Source organism: Oncorhynchus mykiss, chromosome 30 (assembly GCF_013265735.2).
Source record: "Oncorhynchus mykiss isolate Arlee chromosome 30, USDA_OmykA_1.1, whole genome shotgun sequence".
NCBI lineage: Eukaryota > Metazoa > Chordata > Actinopteri > Salmoniformes > Salmonidae > Oncorhynchus > Oncorhynchus mykiss.
Window position 1 is genome coordinate 44838103 of NC_050570.1, and position 12202 is coordinate 44850304.

The 12202-nt window shown below is 41.8% G+C and overlaps 1 pseudogene; it reads left to right on the plus strand.

Moving 5' to 3' along the window:
• Window positions 1–284: 284 nt before the first annotated feature.
• On the plus strand, window positions 285–10252 carry LOC110521014 (annotated as a pseudogene).
• Window positions 10253–12202: the final 1950 nt, after the last annotated feature.

Genomic DNA, 12202 nt, shown 5'->3' on the forward strand with positions numbered 1-12202 from the left:
CGGGGGATTGTCATGCTGAAACAGGAAAGGGCCTTCCTCAAAATGTTGCCACAAAGCTGGAAGCACAGAATCGGCCTACCACTTCACGGCTGAGTTGTTGTTGCTCCTAGACTTTTCCACTTCACAATAACAGCACTTACAGTTGACCGGGGCAGATCTAGCAGGGCCGAAATTTGATGAACTGACTTGTTGGTAAGGTGGCATCCTATGACAGGGTCACATTGAATGTCACTGAGCTCTTCAGTAAGGCCATTCTACTTCCAATGTTTGTCTATGGAGATTGCATGGCTGTGTGCTCGTCACCTGTCAGCAAAAGGTGTGGCTGAAATAGCCCAAATAGCTAATTTGAAGGGGTGTCCACATACTTTTGTGTATATATAGTGTTTTTAGAAATTCAGTTGTGGTCTCAACTTACTGTTGAGAGTAAGAATAGTAGAATATTCAAGGGGCAAGTTCGAAATTTGGTTGTGCATCAGCTAGTTTTATCTTGTTATGTCAGTCATTGACAGTCACTCAATTAGCCATATCAGCTAACAATTTTTATATTGGTAAATTTGTCTTGCCAGCTATCTAAACTTGTAGTAATAGTGGCCAAATACCGACCGGTCACACAGTACATGTGCCCAGGGGCCCTGACCTCCAGGGGGCCCCTGTTGATTTTGTTAATTACTTTTGCTTGTGAGATGAGGGGGCCCAATAAAGGCTAGAGCTGGCCCTGAGTGTGAGTATGTGTATGCCTGTGTGTATGTGTGTTACTTGAATATTCGTGCAGCTTTAGGGCACATTTTTTCAGTCTCTTGTTAGTTCATCCCTGTCACCCTCTCTCTCTCGCTCTCTTTCCCTCTCTCTCTTTTTCACTGCTAGGGGGAGGGGAATGGAGGTCACCATAGCAACCATGCCGGGACAAATTAATATCAAGTCTTTAAAACAAAACACACAAGCTTACGTGTGCATGCGGGTGTGTGTCTGTGTGTGTGTGTCCTTTTCCCTTTCGTGATTCTGTTACTCTGTGAATTTCCATAAAAGGGGAGGGGCTACATTAATTACTAAATATTCATTTCTATATCCATCTCTCTCAGTTTGTCAATTTCCCCCACTCAATTCACTCTTCCCCTCCTCTTCCTTGCTTTTGTCTTTCCTTCTTTCCAGTCTCTCTCTTCCTCCTCTCTCCATCTCTTTGCTGTGGTGTGCCCCCAGGCTACAGTGTGGCACGTCCTCCCTCCATCCCTCCCTCTCCCCTCCTCTCTCACTGCCCCTGTCACCTTCAATTGCTCCATGGAACTAGACACACCGCCTTAGGCGAGGGAAGAGAGGAGCGAGAGAGGAGAGGAAAAAAGAAAGAGAGGAAGAGAGAGACGGAAAGGGAACGAGAGAAGAGAGAAATGAAACCGAGCGGAGGGAAAAAGTGTCAGACAGGGTATGTGTGAGAGGGAGATAGTAAAAGAAAGGAGAAAGAAACAGCGAAAACGAGTTTGAATTACATAAAAAGAGAGAGAAAGAGAGAGGGAGAAAGAGAGAGCGAGAGCGAGTGAGCGAGAGAGAGAGAGAGGACATAATAAAAAGGTGTGGTTAGAGGAGGGGATAAGAAAGTCTCAACTGTGTTGTTCAGCAGCATCCTGTGTAAAACTATCCAATAACAGCAACACCTGCTGTCAACCATTGCCCTGACTGAGGAGTCCAAAACTGAGAACTAATCGATTCCTGTTAACTAAGATAGCAAATCGGTTCCATTCCCAGAATGTTGTTTGAAAGTCTTTAAATTCCATGAGTTTATGAGAAAAACTCATGAAAGGACAAATTTAGTAAATAACACAATTACGTAAATAATAAAATGAAGTAGGACTAAATAACACAAGTAGGATCAATTCGGAATAAGTGGGACACTTTTTGCATTTCCGTCTGCTGTAACCTCTGTAGACATCTATCCAACATATTAGTCCAACACATCCTCAAGAAGTTTCCTAATCACAAAAAAATCTCATTGTTATTTATTTCCTTAACTCACCTCATTTGCACCCACTGTATATAGAGTTTTTGTTTTCTTTTGTTCTACTGTATTATTGACTGTATGTTTTGTTTATTCCATGTGTAACTCTGTGTTGTATGTGTCGAATTGCTACGCTTTACCTTGGCCAGGTCGCAGTTGCAAATGAGAACTTGTTCTCAACTAGCCTACCTCGTTAAATAAAGGTGAAATAAATCAAAATAAATAAAATATTCACAGTAGGCATGACAAACCCCTTTGTGAACACTGAGTCCAAAGCATATTTTCGGTTCGCATTTGGTAGACTGGGACAGAAGGCTAAATAAACTGGGACACCATTATTATAGTCCCAATTGTACCACAATAACAATTCAATTCAATTGTGTGTGATTAGGAAACATCTGATTTCAGAAATGTATCATGTATTGGGCTAATATGTTGGATAGATCTCTGAAGAGTACAGAAGACGTAAATGCAAAATGTGTCCCACTTTTACAGAAGTCACTCAAATAACAGTACTAATAACAATATTACAAGAAAACATTTACAGGACATAGTACTACAAGTACCAGAGCCCTGCCTAACCTAATGTAAACTGGATCTCATTCCTCCATTGGAAAATCCTATAAAACTGTCCCACTTTAGCTACTCCATGCTGTCCTACTTTAGCTACTCCATGCTGTCCTACTTTAGCTACTCCATGCTGTCCTACTTTAGCTAGTTGGTAAAGCAGGACAGCTAAAAACAATACAGAAAATGTATATATTTTGAGGCACTAGACCATAGTATGCACATTTTTATTTTATTTTTTGTATTTTCACCCCCTTTTTGTGGTATCCAATTGGTAGTTACAGTCTTGTCTCATCGCTGCAACTTCCGAATGGACTCGGGAGAGGCGAAGGTCAAGAGCCATGCGTCCTCTGAAACACAACCCAACCAAGGCGCACTGCTTCTTGACACAATGCCACATCCAACCCGGAAGCCAGCCGCACCAATATGTCGGAGGAAACACCGTACACCTGGCTACCGTGTCAGCGTGCATTGTGCCTGGCACGCCACAGGAGTCGCTAGTGCGCGATGAGACAAGGACATCCCTGCCGGCCAAACCCTCCTGTAACCCGGACGACGCTGGGCCAATTGTGTGCCGCCCCATGGGCCTCCCGTTCGCGGCCGGCTGCGACAGAGCCTGGACTCAAACCCAGAATCTCTAGTGGCATAGCTAGCACTGCGATGCAGTGCCTTAGACCACTGCGCCACACAGGAGGCCGGCTTAGTGTGCACATTTACATCACAATGTGGCACAGTGCATTATTTATGATCATTTTACAACCTTAACATCAAAATAGAAAACAACCTATGTGGCCGATCTTATCATGTGCTTTGCAGGTGAGCTTCCTGTTTGAAGCTTGCTCTGCCCCCCTCTATGGCTGCGTTTCAAACTCAAAGTAGACAGCCCTCGGACCTAAACCCTCAGCCCTATGCCCTTGGGGGAAACCCCGCAGCCATATTTGCCATTGGTCCAAATTATTAGCCAAGCAAGGGAGGTTTGCAATGTAAGCTCCTAAACCCTTGTTTTTAATGGAGTTTGCGAGTGTCCAATTATGTTCACTTCAGGGCCTGAAATGCCCCATAATTCAATTCGCGATGATTAGATATCCGCTAAGAAAAGTCGGCCAAAACTTAAAACCTCAATGTCAATATGGAGTCAACATACAAGTGTAAGTAAAAATGAATGTAAATAAGTTAGAAATTGTGCTACTAATGCACAAACATGTTTCATAAAAGTAAGGATGTTTATTTTTTGGTTAGCTTTTGGAAATTGTCGGAAATAAAATATTTTCCTTCTTCAAAAGTACCAGCTAGAATGGCTAATGTTAGTTAGCTAATTAATTTGCTAGCTATCATACAGTAGGTGTATATTAATAATTATATAGTTAATATAAGTAGACATGCCATCATAATACTCTGACTACACCTTTCGTGTCATGTTGCAAAATACATTTAGAAATCTATGTTATTCAATTATTGCACCCACACTGCTCGTGCGTGTCAAAGAGCGTCTGCGTTGCCAAGGGCTAAAATAGAAGTCCTTTCTATTTCTGACGCAGATCGCACTGCAAGTCCTGCATCTCCCATCTCCTCATTGGTTTATAGAAGCAGGTACCCACGTGCCATCTCCTCATTGGTTACATGGGTGATTGAAAGATGAACTGTGTTGTCGGTGTAGTAATACTAAGAAAGTTTAGATGCCAATCACCATATAAGTTCAAAGATGAAAAAGCCTGGAAGGAGGAGAGATGACTAGAAATGATTCGGTTGACCGTTTTATGTGTGGATTTATTGTCAGAATAGAGGACCTTGTGCATTTCAGGTAAAATAACAACTCGATGTTTGTATCCCAGGACAAATTAGCTAGCAACAGCAAGCTAGCTAAATTGGACAAATTAGCTAGAAAGTGCTAACTAAATTGCCATAAATGTTTAATGCTTTTCGACCTGTCCTCAAATTAATGTAATTGGTTCAGAGTTTGTTTTGATATTTTAACCTGCGTGCCGTGATTGCATTTGGTGTAGGGGGACAAAATAAATGTATGCACGATGGCACACTCGCGCAGCCAGTTTGGGTTCCGCGTAATTATAATTGACTGTGGCACATATAAAGCACCTACAAGCTACCCGTGGCTGAAAACACAATCATTGCAGGATGAACGAGTGACGAATTTCCGGGCAAGGGCGGCCTATTTAAATATCATTCCTTCCTCCCTCGCCCCTTGCCCTGCAAGTGTATACTCGTCAGACATCATGATACGTCATCAGAAGGGCCCACTTAATTTGAGGGCTGAGGGGATATGATGTGTATTTTAAGTGTTTGGAATGCAGCCTATGAAGTCTCTCCAATGAAGTGATGTGATGTTGATCATGTGGTTTGCCTGAAAGGGCTTAACAGCAATTGTTAAGAGCTGCATTCAAAACACAGAAAAGACACACACTCTCCCCTCAGCCCTCAAATTAAGTGGACACTTCTGATGACGCATCATGATGTCTGACGAGTTTACACTTGCAGGGCAAGGAGCGAGGGAGGGGGGAAGGAATTAATTTTAAATGACCACAGGTAACCAAATGGTTAGAGTGTTGGGCCAGTAACTGAAAAAGTGTGTGCGAGCAAGGAGGCCTGACTCAGTTACACCAGCTCTGTCAGGAGGAATGGGCCAAAATGCACCCAATGTATTGTGGGAAGCTTGTAGAAGGCTACCTGAAACGTTTGACCCAAGTTAAACAATTTAAAGGCAATGCTACCAAATACTAATTGAGTGAATGTAAACTTCTGACCCACTGGGAATGTGATGAAAAAAATAAAAGCTGAAATAAATCATTCTCTCTACTATTATTCTGACATTTCACATTCTTAAAATAAAGTGGTGATCCTAACTGACCATTAGGGAATTTTTACTAGGATTAAATGTCAGGAATTGTGAAAAACTGAGTTTAAATATATTTGGCTACGGTGTATGTAATCTTCCGACTTCAATTGTATGTGCTAGGAAGGAATAAGTCCAGAAATGGAAAAGGGAGGATTTTGCAGAAAAAAAATATCTGCTGTGGTTTTTGGATTGTTCTGCTCAAAAGGCATCCCAGTCTGCCCTCAAGTGTTAGGTTTCCAGAACAACGTAAGCATACATTATTTAATCAAACAACCCTCTCTGAAATGAAATGTTTCCCCCAAAGCTGAATGCAGACTAACTTCCTTTCTATTAAATACCACGTTAGTCTGTCTTTCCGATATTATTATGGACTTCATTTTCGGACTTTACAGTGGGAAAGGCTACAGTGGTGGGGTTTTCCATCCTCTCTGTTTTCATATGAATGGGCTAGATGGATGGTAATTGCATTTGGTTTGACCAAACAGTGATGCCTGTCATTCATTGCCATATGTTTTGTAAACCTCGGTGTCCCTTTACATTGCTGATGAAAACTTTGTTAAAAATCTTGAAATATTGATAGTGATATTTCAAGATTTTTAACAAAAATCGCGCTCTGGTATGGAGGTTTCCACCGTGCGCGTTCGCGTGTCAACGTGGCACTTCAAAACCAATCGAAATCAGTCTCCGCTCTGTTAATCCCATTTCCACGTTTTTATTGGTTACGTTTCTTGTCAACGTGTCTGGCAATGGTCGACTGAGCAAGCGTGGCACCGCCTCCTTTATTGTAGAATTTAAAGAGGCATGTACCCACTAAATTTCCCAAGTAAGAGGCTGTAAGGTGTGCGTGTTGGTAGCAGGGAAGTCAGGTGCAGTCATTTAAGAATAACTCACAAACAAACTCCAAAAACCAAAATATACAAAAAATAATAAAATGGGTACAACACCTGTCGCGCACCAACACATACTAGCACTAACACACAATCTCCAACAAGGACATGAGGAGAAACAGAGGGTTAAATTACACAACATGTAATTGATGGGATTGGAACCAGGTGTGAAGGAAGACAAGACAAAACCAATGGAAAAATGGATCAGTGATGGTTAGAAGATCGGTGACGTCTAACAACTAAAGGTGTTGACACTGCACATCTCAACTGAAGCACTGGGCCAGCCGCTCTCAAATATCACTTGGGCCAGCACAGGTGAAACACCTTCTAACTAACGAGATGGACAAGCCAGCAAAGATGTAACACATACTGACTAACAAGGTGACACCAATCGGTGTCAAAACATGAATGGCAAAAACTAAACCTGAAACAAATGTATATACAGTATGCCTTCATTTCTCAAAAATATACTCTTAGCATTAATTTGACACCCAATTTGATATGCTCCTATGAACTTCATGTTGGTGCTCATGGGTCTTTTTACATAGAAATGACCTTATACAGAAACCAAGCCTAAACCCTAAAGAGCAAGCAATGCAGATCTTGAAGCACAGTTACTAGAAAAAACTCCCTAGAAAGGAAGGAACCTAGGAAGAAACCTAGAGAGGAACTAGGCTCTGAAAGGTGGCTAGTTCGCTTCGGTTGGTAGTATGCTTAGTTGGCTTGTTCTGTCCCTTTGGCAGGAAGATCGTAGATCGCATCGACACAGACAAGAGTGGTTTCGTGAGCCATGGGGAACTGCACCAGTGGATCAAACACAGGCAGAGGAGGCACATTGAGGAGAATGTGCTGAAGCACCGGAAGGAGTACGACCAGAACAAGGATGGGAAGATCGGCTGGGAGGAATACAAAAACACCACCTACGGCTACTACCTGGTTACGACAAGGGAGGGTAGCCTAACTTTGAGGCAAATGAGCGAGGGGGTTGTGATTTTAAAAAGGTAGTCCCAATTTACCAGGGGTGTACAGTCAGTGTATAATTAGTAGGCAATATGGGTGCTAAAGATTGTTGGAATGATGGGCAGGCTTGGGCACAACCAAGATACTATTTATGTAGGGTCTAATTTTATATACTTACCACGTGATATGAGGAGAGATTGATCATGAGTTACAAACACAATCCAAGAATGAGATGGGAATGAGAGTAGAGAACTCAACATGACAGTATAGTAGTGTCTATACAGCTATGTGATAGTGGTGTCATCTTAGGTTCGTGTTGTTAATACAAAGGCAGGGGAAGGGGTTACCACAATATCCATGTCTTTTATCCTTGATACAAAGAAACAAACTGAGGTGGAAAACAGAACATGTTAACACATTTTTCCCTTTGGAGTTAAAGTAGAGATCTGTAGTAGAGAGGGTAAATTAGTGACACATCACTGATAAACTCCGATTCAAAAGGTTTTAGTAGGCTAGACTTTGACTGCAGTACACAACCCAAGAGTATTTACACGGACAGTGTAGTTCTGGGCCAGTATGAATAAAGCGTCACAGAGTAGGAGTGATCAGTTTAGCCTATTAGATCATAATAAGTAACATTACATGGACGGGGGGGGCCCTGATCTTAGATCAGCACTCCTACTCTGAGACGCTTGATACATACAGACCCTGATCTATGCTTTACAAAGCCATGTCTTGTCTGAGAATGTCCTCCGCTCCCTTGCAGATGACAAGGCGAGCTACAAGGCCATGCTGACTAGAGACGAAAGGCGCTTTAGGACAGCTGACCGCGACGGGGACGGCATCGCCACCAAGGTCTAGTTCACCGCCTTCCTTCACCCTGAGGAGTACGACCACATGAAGACCGTTGTCATACAGGTCAGTCAGAGGACTGGGTTCAGTCAATAGTCACAGGATTCTGAGGATTCAAATTCTGAGGAACATCCAGGTGGTAAACTTTTTTTCTCCAGCCCACTTCTAAACAACTATATTTTTTCTGTTCGCTTCAGGAAACAGTAGAACACATTGATAAGAACGGTGATAGAAAGATCACCCTTGACGAATACATTGGCTCGTCTCTCCTTCAACCGACTACCCTCTTCCAAACAGATAACATGCAATATGTCATCAACCAAACATAATATCTGGTTCTTTATACATTTTATGAGAACAAAAAATATTTCATTTATTTTATTACAAATGTATGAGTGATATTCTTGGGTCCACAACCAACTGTATATGTCAAATGAAAAGTGCTAGTATGCATACACAAACAAAAGATAACCCAGAGATGCACAGTAGGCATGATTTTGAAAGTGATTTTTCTCCCCAGCGAATGGACCAGTGGTGACCCCCCCCCCCCCCCCCAGACATTTCACAAGTTTGTTGTACACCTGAACTAGCTCATAACCCCAGGAATATACTTTAGAATTACAACACCTACTGTATACGCTGTATCCTGTTCTCTCCACCACAGGGGGACATGTTCACACCTGAGAATGGAGAGAGTGAACCAACCAGACTGGATGCTGATGGAGAAAAAACACTTCACAGTGTTTAGAGACAATAGTCTGCTGCTACTGGATCACCGTAACAACATCCTCTCCTTATACATTACTATAACATCATTATAACATCACTTTTTAAGTCAGTACACTTAAGGTACCCTACCCCTCAGACCAGCTATGTCAATACTTACACACACACACACACACACACACACACACACACACACACACACACACACACACACACACACACACACACACACACACACACACACACACACACACACACACACACACACACACACACCTCTTTCTGTGGACATACTAAGTTAACAGGTTTGTGTCTGTGTTGTCAGGATGGTTTGTAACAGCTCTCTATGTGTGTGTTGTGTTGTCAGGATGGTTTCCTGGATAACCATGAGGTAGCTCAGTGGATCCTGCCAGGAGAGATTGACCATACTGACAATGAGGCTAAGCACCTCATCCACGAGACAGACACAGACAAGGTACGCATCTCCCCAGTCTTACTGCCTGAACTCTCACCCTTACCCCAAACCAAAAGCCCTGTACACTCTTGTACACTCGTATACATACCTGTTACACTCTTATAAGTGTTTCTTAATCCACTTCCACACACAATCTTATCCCCTCCAAAGCACCTCTAGCCAGGTGTCCTCTTCACCCATCCCCCATCCCTGTACCCCTCTAAAACTCACACCTTCGCCATCTGTGTACCTGTTTTTACCTTCACCCTACATCTAACCACCCTCATCACTGCAACTATTGTGCAGTGCATACCCCCACCCGCTCACGCCCCTTCCTCTCTGACCTTCTCACACCTTCCCCCAACCTCACACCTCGACTTCCCATACAAAAACCAAATAACACCCTGTTACAACTGACAACTGTACTTGGCAACACATAAACCTATCCTACATTACAGGGAGTAAATTGTATTTTTTATTTAATTAGGCAAGTCAATTGGGCTCCGGAGTGGCGCAGCGGTCTAAGGCACTGCACCTCAGAGCTTGAGGCGTCACTACAGACTCCCTGATTTGAATCCAGTCTGTATCACAACCAGCCAGGATTGGGAGTCCCATAGGGTGGCGCATAATTGGCCCAGCGTCGTCCGGGTTTGGCCGTCATTATAAATAAGAATATGTTCTTAACTGACTTGCCTAGTTAAATAAAGGTTACACACACATTAACAAATTCTTATTTACAATGACGGCCTACCCCGGACGACGCTGGGCCAATTGTGCGACTCCCAATCACAGCCGGTTGTGATACGGCCTGGAATTGAACCAGGTCTGTAGTGACGCCTCTAGCACTGAAATGTAGTGCCTTAGACCGCTTCACCAATGCTCCCCTGCGGTGTACTGTTATCCACCAGATTACGTGCTTGTTAGACTTCCCCACCCTCACCTGGATAGACCTTCTGTTCTGCTCTTGAGCAAGACACTTAACCCTAATTGCTCCTGTAAGCCGCTCTGGATAAGAGTGTCTGCTTTCATGAAAACAATGTTAAACTAATAAACATGTCCAAGCAGGAATGATGATACTTAAATGGTTTCACAATAAGCCTATCAAATTATAGATATAGAGATTAATTTGCATACATTTTTTTGGACACTAATATCACATAAGATAATTCATTTGGGACTAATTCAGCACCTGAGGAAGTTGTTAGTTCGCCAACTCTAAATATAGTCTAATTATTGCTAATAGTTTGCGTTGTAATTGATAGGCCTATTTAACATTACATTTAATGTAGCCTATGCACTCACTGTGAATGGCTGACTTGAGTACCCTTTGCTCAATATAAGCTGATAAATAAAATGATGACTGACCAACAGAAAGCTCTTCTTTTCAACATTTTAACAGCATGTGTTCAAAACAGTGTTTGAAATGTTGCGCAATCAGAAAGCATTTTCTCTCCCACTACTCAGAGACAGAGTGAAAAAACACTGTAAATAGGCTGCAAACTAAGCATCAAGCAGCAACTCTACGGAGTCCATACGACTGATTGACCAGTGGGCCAGGTGTAAATGGTATGGCAGCCTTACCTACTCATTCATTCATTCATTCAGTCATTCATTCATTCAATTGGAATACAAAATAAGCCATCACCAGGACAGTATATTCTTTCTGAGTTGAGAGCATGTGAGAAGTCTTTAGGGTGCGTGACATGACAGCAATGCTGACAAAATAAAATGTTCCTATTGATGTTAGATGAAGTAATCCAAAATATAATCAGATGTTTTTAATACATTAACTGTAATCCCAATGACATTTTTTTTAAAGTAATCTGGGCTGATTAGTTACTTCATTTTTGTAATCGGATTACATAATCCCCATTACATGTAATCCGTTACTACACAACCTTGCCTATGTGAATACTACTTGACTTAAAAATATTGATTTGCCCAAAAACTATATTAGAGGTATGTTCAAATGTTATGCAGTAATAGTATTTGACCCCAATTATGTTGACCTGTTAAGACCAAAGACATATACTGAACAGAAATATAAGCTCAACATGCAACAATTTCAGTTAACAGTTCATATGAGGAAATCAGTCTATTGAAAAAAATCTATGGATTTAACATGACCGGGAATACAGATATGCATATGTTGGTCACAGATACCTATAAAAAATGGGCCTCACCATGGGCCTCAGGATTTTGTCACAGTATTTTTGTGCATTCAAATTGCCATTGATAAAATGCAATTGTGTTCATTGTCTGTAGTTTATGCCTGCCCACATGACGCCATACACAAATTCTCTAAAACTATGTTGGAGGTGGCTTATGGTAGAGAAATGAACAGTAAATTCTCTGGCAACAGCTCTGGTGGACATTCCGGCAGTCGGCATGCCAATTGCATGCTCCCTCAAAACTTGAGACTTCTGTGGCATTGTGTTGTGTGACAAAGCTGGACATTTTAAAGTGGCCTTTTATTGTCCCGAGCACAAGGTGCACCTGTGTAATGATCATGCTGTTTAATCAGCTTCTTGGTATGCCACACCTGTCAGCTGGATGGATTATTTTGGGAAAGGAGAAATTCTCACTAACATGGATGTAAACAAAGTTGTGTGCAAAATTTGAGAGAGATGTATAATTTCTGGGACAATTTATTTTAGCTCATTAAACATGGGACCAACATGTTGCGTTTATATTTTGTTCAGTATATACTGTACATTCTACTCAAAGGCAGTCAACAATTTACACTCTATGCTTATATTCCCCATTACAAAATATGATTCTTCTAATTGAAGCTGAAATGATAAAATACTCAATGTTTGCGCACATCTGCCAACATATTCTGTTCTATTATAGCCTAATTCTAGATGGTATTTCCCATTTGATATGACAGTGCACATAAAAACAGTACAGCACAAATG